A 10,929-nucleotide genomic window follows, 5' to 3' on the forward strand; every position below is an offset into this window, starting at 1 on the left:
TAGTAAAAGAGACATTCCCTAGGAATATAACAATGGTCCATATTTATCTAGCATTTATTCTGGGCTAAATGGGTTAAATGCTTTATGTGCAATATCTCATTTAGTCTTCACAGCATCTTATGAGGTATTTACTCTCCTTTTCTTGTAAGGGTAGGAAAACATGTTTAGCTATTTAAGCTATTTAATATGCCCACATTCACACAAGTGGTCATGGGAGAACCAGAGGACCCAGGAGATTTAAGCCCATGTTTCATTATTACTTCCCAGCTTAAATTCTGGAATTTGACTGCTCTAGGAAACCCCACATATGCTTGTGTTTTAAGATTTCCTGTCTATCACCTGAGAACATTAAAGATATATGCACCTCCTCTTTTCCTATTCATCCACTCAACTAGACCTTGATCTGTGGGATGGAAAATTGCTTTGGGTTTGATGTGACCTCAGTGCCCTCTGTATTTGAACAGTGCTCGGTCACATCCTGATCAGCTTTGAAAACATAAAGATTATTAGTTTTTAAAGGAATCCGAACTGTGACTATATAACAGTGAGGCAACTGTGAAAAATAAAAACATTATTCACATTCTTTTCTTGAACTTCCAGAGTCGTAAAGCAACAGTAAAGGGTAAGGCCATTCATTCTGTTTGTGTATGTATTGAGTTGCTACTATGTGCTTTCAAAAGCGCGAGTGTATGAGCTCAATTAGATTCAAATACCTAGTAATATGCTGGGCAATAAGAAGCTTAAATATTCAATATGTAAAAGTATTTCTCATTATGAACCTTTTCTATACTGATTAATGATTATATAAGTAGGGAGAATTGATGAACCCCAATAAGGCATATTTAATATATCCTGAGACAGATTTTTCTATTCTCCCTAGGTTTCTGGCAGATAACAACCAGAACCCAAAAACAATCTTTAGAGAAGCAGAATAAATAGAACTACTATGGAAACATGTATAGGGATAGCATTAAGGAAACAGCAGAACTGGAAAAAAACTATTGGAAAAAGGGAAATTTTTATAACAATGAGTCTTATTAAGGTTCTAGAATATTTTAAATCAAGTTCAAAAAGATTAGACTTTTAGTTGCAGTGTGCTTTGACTTTTTTCAACCTAAATTATTCCTTTAAATTCAGGTTATTCATCCCCCAAGATGGGTGTAATTTTGCACATCTTATATTAGAGACTTCTGTATTTCTCACTCATTGATATTTTATTTATGTCAAAAGAAGAGACATGAAGACCATTTTCCTGGCATTGTCCTAGAGCCACATGTTCTTGCCTTATTAGCATTTTATTTCAAGCAATAGATTAAACAGAAATGCTTGTGATTGAATGAAGATAAATTATAGCATATGGGAGTATTAGAATCTATTTTATTGTCCTGAATAGTGTCTTCTGCTGTTTTGTTATCCAAAAGGGAGTATTGGGGGAACAAAGATCCTGACACAGTAAGTAATATTCAAGATGCACACCCCATCACTAGACTGTCAGAAGGCCGGGCTTGTCACAGATTTCGAGGGTATGATGTATGATTGTCACCTCTGCTTCTGCTCCCCTGGCTGCACCCCTCCTGATGTGTGACTGGCATTGGGAATGTGAAGGCGCACAGGACTTCTGTAATCCGGAGTCTACACAGGAGTCCGTGATGCATAGCTGGCAGGAGTCCGTGATGCATAGCTGGCAGGTACAGATTTCAGCATCTTCTCCTGTAAAAATTCAGAATTTTTACAATATTTCTGACTGCCTTAGAGTTTAGAATGATACATATCTTTTATGAAGGATTCTAATTATTTAATAATTGTTGTTATGGAATATAATTTTGTCATAGCTTTCTTTATATATTCAGTGTTTAAACAGCATTTTTAGGGGAGTATAGGACAGAGAAGCAGTATAGCTGGGTAACAAAAGTCATGGGATCTGAAGCCAATCTACATTGGAAAATTACTAAGCCTCAGTTTTCTCATCTGTGAAGTAGAGATAAATACTAGTGTCTATCTCACAGGATTGTTGAGATGATTCAGTGAATTAATACACGTACAGTACTACCAATAGCGCCCAGCACATAAGAAACACTCATTAAATGTTAGCTTTTATTATTACGTTCCTAATTGACACATATAAAAACCAGGACTAGGTACTGAGAGTTCATAGAACTAATTAATCTACAGATATTTTTTGTGTATCTGTGTGCCTATGCCTGAATCAGGCATCGTAAGGAATATAGTGAAAGGAACTACTCTTATAAGCTGGCATTAGAAGAAAAGGAATAACGCATAGAACATAAGTAATTGTTGTGTAATTCAAACTCCAAGTCCAGTGACATATAAGAGGAAGAGGAGGCCACTCAGGGCTGTAATGATCAGACAAGATTCATTGAGTGTTGAACTTGAACTGAGCCAGGAAGATTTAGAAATTTTAGTTTAAACAAGTCTGAAGGTGGCACAGCCCTTTATAAGGATGTTCTGTACCCCTTGCCCCTGTAGGAATTTCTCTTAAGTTAAAACTGCTGGCTTCTCAGCTCTTTGTCATTCTGCTAAATCAGAATCTTTCATACAAGAGGACAGTGCTTAGGAATTCTGCATTTGTATGAAGCCCAGGTAATTTTTATCCAGCAGGGAAGAGTCTATCTTAGAGAAGGCCGAGCTTATTCAGGCCCTTATCTAGGCCCTATGGAATTCATTTTCAGCCGGTCTCATCCTTGAATCTTGAGAAGAAGCAAAATGCAACAGCCTTCTTCAGCACCTGGCTTAGCCTTTACCTCTTTTTCGAAGAAGTCTTCCTTTACTGATCAGTTTATCCTTCTCTCTCTCTCTCTCTTTCTTTTTAAAAGACTTGGTTGTTTTTGTTTTTTGAGCAGTTTTAGGTTCATGGCAAAATTGAGAGGAAGGTACAGAGGTTTCCCATATACCCGCTGCCACCACGCAGGCACGGCCTCCTCCCCCGTTATCAACATCCCTCACCAGAGGGGCACATTTGTTACAATGGATGAACCTGTACTGCAACAACATTATCACTTGAAGTCCATGGTTTACCTTAGGTTTCACTCTTGATGTTGCATTCTGTGGGTTGGGACAGATGTATAATTATATGTATCCACCATTATAGTATTTTACAGAGTGTTTTCACTGCCCTAAAAATCCTCTGTGCTTGGCCTATTCATCCCTTCTCACCCACCCCCAACCCCTGGCAACCACTGATTTTTTTTTTTTTTTAACTCTCTCCATAGTTTTGCCTTTTCCCAGATGCATGTACATGGAACCATACAGAATGCAGCCTTTTCAGATTGGCTCCTTTCACTTAGTAATATGGATTTATGGTTTCTCCGTGTCTCTTCATGGCTTGATAGCTCATTTCTTCTTAGTGCTGTATAATGTTCCATCATCCGGATGTACCACAGTTTTATTTGTCCATTCACATACTGAAGGTCACCTTGGTTGCTTCCAAGTTTTTAAAATTATGAATAAAGCTTTTATAAACATTTGTGTGCAGGTTTTTGTGTAGACATATGTTTGCAACTCTTTGGGTAAACATTAAGAAGCATGATTGCTGAATTGTATGGTAAAGGTATGTGTAGTTCTATAAAAAACCACCAAATGCTCTTCAAGGTAACTGTACCATTTTGCATACCCATCACCAATGAATGAGAGTTCTGCTGCTCCACATTCTCACCACGATTTGGTGTTGACAGCTTCTGGATTTTGGCCATTTTAATAGATGTGTAGTAGTATCTCATTTTTCTACTTTGCATCTCCCTGATGACATGTGATGTGGAGCATCTTTTCATAAGCTTATTTACCATCTGTGTATCTTCTTTGGTAAGACGTCTGTTAAGGTCTTTGGCCCATTTTTTTTTTTTTTTTTTTTTGTGGGGGCACGCGGGCCTCTCACTGTTGTGGCCTCTCCCGTTGCGGAGCACAGGCTCCGGGCGCGCAGGCTCAGCGGCCGTGGCTCACAGGCCCAGCCGCTCTGCGGCATGTAGGATCTTCCTGTACCGGGGCACGAACCCGTGTCCCTGCATCGGCAGGCGGACTCTCAACCATTGCGCCACCAGGGAAGCCCTGGCTCATTTTTTTAATCAGGTTGGTTTCAGTTTTAAGATTTCTTTGTATATTTTGGATAACAGTTGTTTATCAGATGTGTCTTTTGTAAATGTTTCTTCCCAGACTGTGGCTTGTTTCATCATTCTCTTTTTTTAATGCTGACATTGAACACTTTTATACTGTAGCACTTAACTCACTGAGTTATGACTGTTTACAGTTTTATATCGCTGAACTACTAGTGTTCTCTTAGTCTCACCTTAAAATTTAGTTACTACTCAGGAAATCAGTTGATCTTGAAACTTGAGAAACCTACCATCTCATGAGTTCCTTGTTTAAAAAGCAGATTTCTAGATTCCATTGCTCAGATATTCTCTAGTTGAAATGAGCATTTACAACGAGCATGTAAATAGTCCACCATTTGCTTTCAAAATAAAAACCCAACACTGAAAAATGCACATGAATGAATGTGTGACAGAGCTGAAGCGACAGCTTTAGAAGGGAGAATAAACATGGCATTTACAGAAGATAATGAGAAGCCCAGTGCTTTGGCATGTTGGATACAGTGGCTAAGGGAAAAAATAGAGTTGACTGGGTAAAATTCTGGGTGTCCTTGAGGGACTACTCAAAGGAATTTTGAATTGAATGTGATCCCTTGAATGAAGTGGTAATTTTGGAGTAGGAGAATGAGGAAGGCTGGTACCCCCAGTAGACGTCTCCATGACTCTTAGGGGAAGTTGGATCAGATGATCTCTCAAGTTTCTCTTGACACTGAAATTGTGTAGCACTAACATTCATAAGATTATGTAGATATTAAATTGTGTTAACAGTTTGTACTTAGGAGGTGACACTTTCTACTTAAATAAATTTTACTTAAATTTTATATAAATTAGAAATTTTGTTCATTAAATGGCTGTGTATAACAATGGATCAGTATATGGAAGGTTTACTTAAAGTTTGTAATAATAGTCTGGACCAGGTAGCACCAGCTCATGAGAGCCAATTGTTACATTTCCAGGGATTTTTGAAAGCCAGTTGTTTGGCACAGTCATTACTAAATTATATAAACCTGCAATTGAATAAATTATATAAAAAGCAGAAGTAATATATACTCAAAGCTCATTACTTACTAATTATTTTACTGCATATTACTATTACGTATGCTCTTGAGGTTGTCAGTTTATCTGTGTGGTGGAAATACTATATAAGGAAGTGATACTGCATATCTCTTTCCAAGTCTACGTTTAGTGGCGTCACATTGGAAATCAGACAAGGGAGAGGTATTTATACCATGGAAATTGCCAAAGCCTACAGATCAGGGCATTTTCCCCCTGGAGAGCCATAAACATATTTTTGCCAGCACACCAGGGGCTACATGTATAGAGAGATCCCACTGTTTGGGGTAGACATTCATTTTGGTCCATGACATAATTCAGAAGGTAGCCCATTCAGTCATGCCCCAGTTCAGCATGCGCCCCCTTTCCGCAGCTCCCCGTGTCAGACTAGGAACAAGAGGATTGTTTTTAAGATCCACAAGTGAACTGCTTTAGTTATAAAACAGAGAGCAGGTGCCTTTTGGGGGTACTTCTATTTCATGTCTTTTCAAAAACATCTCAGAACCTTTTTCCAAATCTGTTTTCCTTCCAAAGTCGTCTGATAACTGTGCCTCTATTTTATCATCATTGACAGCTTTTGAAATTACTAGAATTTTTTTTTTTTTTGCAGTACGCGGGCCTCTCACTGTTGTGGCCTCTCCCGTTGTGGAGCACAGGCTCTGGACGCGCAGGCTCAGTGGCCATGGCTCACGGGCCCAGCCGCTCCGCGGCCTGTGGGATCTTCCCGGACTGGGGCATGAACCCATGTCCCCTGCATCAGCAGGCGGACTCTCAACCACTGCGCCACCAGGCAAGCCCGAAATTACTAGAACTTGAAGGACATTTGCAATCTCTCTTAAAAGCCAGGGAGACTATAGCCATGGTTGCAGAAAACAATGGCTTATTCCCCCTTTCACTGTAGAAAACCATTCTTTATCTTTCTGGAAATAAGAAAATGAAATGTTTTGAGAGGTCAAGAACAATCTCAAGATTTTTCTGATAGCCTGTATTCTGACAACGTGGGCGTTACTCTAAGCTTATAGTTCTGCTATGGAAGTCCAAGAATCTTCCTCTTGCAAGGACCCTGGAAAAAGCAAATTGTGCTCATAAATATTATGTTCTGTGCTTATGCTGGAAGCTAAATGAATGGCTGAGTATTCTTCAGGAATGTTTTATTTCTCACAAATGCCTTTGAGGGTTGTAATCCTTACTTAAGCAGACATCTGTTTAAGGAAGGATTCTGGAGAATTTTCCTTTCATGATTTTTCAAAAGTTAAGAAAGGTGTTCACCAGTCTGTGATAGATTTGTTGTGAAAGAGAAATGTGGCTTCTCAAAGACAGTGCTATGACTTTGATTCAAGCAGACATAATTAAGGTGTAAACATATCAATTAGTTTGTTTTGATTAAACTTTAGATGGAGATAGAGAATCAAGTTCATTGAGGTCAAAATAAGTATTCTTACTCTGAAATGAATGGAAATAGAATGTCCAGAAACATGAAGACAAGGACCTAAACATCACTAGAGAGACCTTGCAGGTAAATGGAAGTATCCTTGGGAATTATTTAGTGTTTTCCAAGCTCGGTCCTCAGACCACTTGAAAATGGAGCTTATAACACTATATTTTTGGTTGTCTACACCTAACCAACTGTACTGTATCAGAGCAGGGTATAGGGATGGTCAGAAAATTTGCAGTTTTTTCACAAGGTCCTTGGAAGATTTTTATGTCCACTAAAGTTATAACCCACTGATTTAGAAACTGTAACTGGGAATTTGCCTCAGTTTCTTCAACTGCAAAATGGAGATGGTAAAAGTAGGGTTGTTGGCAGATTGAATGAGTCAATATATATAAAATGCTTAGGAGAGTATGCTATAGAAGAGTATGCTATTTTAGAGTAAATGGTATGTTATCAGCTATTATCACTACTGTTGTTATTGTTGTTGTTATTTTTGTCAAGGGATTATCAGAGTTAGCTGGCATGGAAACAAACTAGAATGCTTCTAATCATTGCAACTATCAGAGGCCTTAAATATCTTAATGAAGCCAACACACAGCTGAAGAGCTATCCTCAATTTAATAAATCCTCGATGTTGAATAGCCATCCTAATAATTTTCCATAGTTTCCTACTGAGCATGTAAATTTTTTGTTTAAGCACTGTATTTTTCTGGAAAGGTTATATTCCTTTTTATTACTGCAGAAATGTTAGCTGTCATTCTAGAATCATGGCTGTGTCTTTACCTTGCTTGTGGAATTCAATTTTTATATTCTTTACAAACAAACGACATTTATAAAAGATAATGATGGGCTGACAGTGAGTCAGAAGATATGATGTTGATTTACATGGGTTCCCCCAGTGGCTCCGTTCTTCACTGGAGTCACTGGTCCCTGAGGCAGGGAAAGCATCCCTGAGTGGCCTTGCTCTGTGAGTAAGGACACACACATCCTCTCCTGGACAGTGGGCACTTCTTCCAGGTGAAGGCCATGCTGATTGAGGTGCACTGAGGGTCATGAAGTGGATGAAGGCTTTATGCTGCAGGCAACAAAATGAGACAATACCCTGGGGTCAATTAATGTGATTCAGCTGGGAGAGAATGATGGCGGGGAGCATTTCTTCTGTTTTCCATCAGTGACACACCCATCATTCCCGCTTGGCATTGAGCTTTTTTTAATTTTAATTTTTTTTAATTGAAGTATAGTTTATTTATAATGTGTTAGTTTCAGGTGTACAGAAAAGTGATTTATATATATATATATATATATATATATATATATATATATATATTTATCCCTCCAACCCCTTCGCCTTTGGTAACCACAAGTTTGTTTTCTATGTCTGTGGGTCTATTTCGTAATAAGTTCATTTGTATCATTTTTTGTATCACCCATCATTTATGCTTAGCAATGAGCTTAATGAGAAAAAATTTTTTATCAGTGCCTAGTAATAGATGCTTGACTCCATGACAGTGGAGAAACCAGTGCAGATTTAGAGCCAACCTGGTTGTGATTTTATGTAGTTTCTCGTATATGCTTAGTAGCCACACAGTTTTTGTTTTGTTTTTTATTGAGTTGTAAGTGTTCTTTTTTTTTTTAACATCTTTATTGGAGTATAATTGCTGATTCACTTTGTTGTACAGCAGAAACTAACACAACGTTGGAAAGCCACACAGTTTTGAGTTACATTGTATTTGAATAAATAACTTGTTTATTATTAGAGTTTTGTGTTTTGTATTAAGGGTGATGATTTGGAATTGCTGAATCAAATAGTTTTTTCCTAGATTCCAATGACATACTGAAGATGTTGAGACATTTATATTTTAAATAATTACTCCTCAGATCTATTGTAAGATTATATAAAAATTTTCATGTAAAGTGGATTCTAATGTGCTTTACATGACACAGAATGTTCTGTGATACAGCTCAAGAATTTTATAAAAGTGTATTGGATTAGTTATTAAAAGATATGTAGGGGCAAATAGAATGTACCTCAATCTAAAGAACATGAAAATGGTTTCTGGATTAGCTTGTTTACGTATTTAATAAACAGCACAAATTTTGTGTCAGTATATGGCACATTGAAAGTACAATGTAAGTGCCTGATACAGCAAGTAACAAGAAACCCTTTTAGATAGCTAATACTATTATTAGCCACATTTTACAGATAAGGAATTGGTTGCACAGAAAGGTCAAGTACCTCTCCCAAAGTCACACAGCTTAGTAAGTATGATCCATATAGGTCTTTTATAGGAGTTTGTTAGAATCTAGGTAAATGGCTGTATAGCCCTGGTAAACAATCATCTAGTTGTGGTTCACTAGGTTAATTCAATAAACTTATAGGCAGAGCTAAGGCTGAACCTTTAACACACCCTTCTATTTCCATGGCTTTCAGAGATGTTAAATGCTAAGTGAAGCAGGATTCCCTGTGAACACCTAATGAGTCTTTTAATCACTGTTCCCTTTTCAGTAACACCTTTCTCATCATGTAGTTGTTGTCTTTTTTTTTAATAAAAGAAAAGAAAATACTACTATGTATTACTAATTTGTATTTAGTTGATTTGATTGTGTAATAATTACTTAGTTGTTATAAATTTATCTTGGTTCATTATGCTCTTTGTACTGTAAGTTTTCAGTCACTGTGTAATAAACTAATTAGGTCATGTTATTGATAGAACCAATGTTTTTACGAATTTATCTTATAGGCATTTATAAAAATGTGCCTATGTACAATTATAAAAAAATAATTTTATGGGTACCATAGGCAGTTTTTAAAATATTAAAAATATAGAAAATTCAAAGCTCAATATAATAAATACATGTACAGACCAATTAGAATCAAATTTTTATTATCTTTTCATATTTATATTTTAAAAATTGTAGATACATATTAGAATCCTCTTATTCTGCATCCTGATCCCATTTCACCCTGTGCAGTCAAACACTGTCATGCAATTAATGTGTATATTACTTATTCATTTTTATGTTGCTTTAACATACATGCATACACACATATGCATCCATCATATTGTGTTATGTTTTATGTGGTTATAAATTTTACACAAATTACTTATCATGCAAGTAGCATTCTACAACATGCTTTTTTCACTCAACAGTATTTTTTCCCTCCATTTTGTGACTGTACACTTCTTTATTTGCCTGTTACCTCATTGGTGGTTATTTAGATCCTTTTAAACTTTTTAGTATCAAAAACTACTGGGGCTTCCCTGGTGGTGCAGTGGTTGAGAGTCCGCCTGCCGTTGCAGGGAACACGGGTTCGTGCCCCGGTCCAGGAAGATCCCACATGCCGCGGAGGGGCTGGTTCCGTGAGCCATGGACGCTGAGCCTGTGCGTCCGGAGCCTGTGCTCCGCAACGGGAGAGGCCACAGCAGTGAGAGGCCCGCGTACCGCAAAAAAAAACCAAAAAAACAAAAAACAGTACTGGAACACACCAATGAGGGCACGGAGAATTGTCTGTTTTAGTCCCAGAGATAATCCCAAGCAAATAAAACTGTGCACTCAATGAATATTTGTGAAATGAATAAATGAATGACTAAACACTGCAGTGAACATCAGTGTCATGTTTGCTTGTGCACATTCGGAGAGCTTCTTTGAGGTGCATAACCAGAAGCGGAATTGCTGGGTCTTAGGGTAAATAGGATTACCGATTTCCCTGAGTAATGCAGTTATTCTCTGAACTGTTGCAAGGTTACTCTCCGGTAATCAGCATATGAGTGTTATCTGTCTATGGCATTGTCACCACCATTTTATCAGATTTAAAAATTGTTGTCTCTTTGTTAGATATCTGTCATTATTGTTTTAATTATTTACTTTTGTCCTTATTGCTAGCAAAGTTGTGTATCTTCTCAAATGTTCACTAACCATTTTTTCCTGTCAGTTTTTGCATCTAATTTAAGCAAGACTATTAAAACTTTATCATATGTTCCGAAAACATATACTTATGTCACAGAAGATCTAAGGGTAGAATGACAATGTGTATGCCAGACCACTTACAGTTTAAATTTATAGATGATAAATAACTTTAACCACTAAATATTCCACAGTGTATAGTAAAATATTAATGCTGAACGATTCACTCACAAACTAGTAAAAAAAGTCATCTTTGTTTCTTTATCTATAATGAACATAGAGCATAAATCTTAGGCCCTTGCACGGAGCCTTCTTCTAGTTGCAGTAATTGTGAAATGAATTTTATATACAGTTCTTTGAGAGTTAAACTTACTCTGTAAACAACCATATAGCAAATACATCATAGTCCTAGTATATATATATATATATATA

General features: G+C 37.1%; 1 protein-coding gene across 2 annotated transcripts in view; it reads left to right on the forward strand.

The window, feature by feature from the left end:
- Nucleotides 1-10,929, forward strand: part of PDE4D (phosphodiesterase 4D) — a 1,268,462-nt gene that overhangs the window by 589,269 nt on the left and 668,264 nt on the right. The window lies entirely within an intron of this gene.

Source organism: Aethalodelphis obliquidens, unplaced genomic scaffold (assembly GCF_003676395.1).
Source record: "Aethalodelphis obliquidens isolate GAN/ISIS:26980383/991018 unplaced genomic scaffold, ASM367639v1 scaffold4, whole genome shotgun sequence".
In the NCBI taxonomy this organism is placed as follows: domain Eukaryota; kingdom Metazoa; phylum Chordata; class Mammalia; order Artiodactyla; family Delphinidae; genus Aethalodelphis; species Aethalodelphis obliquidens.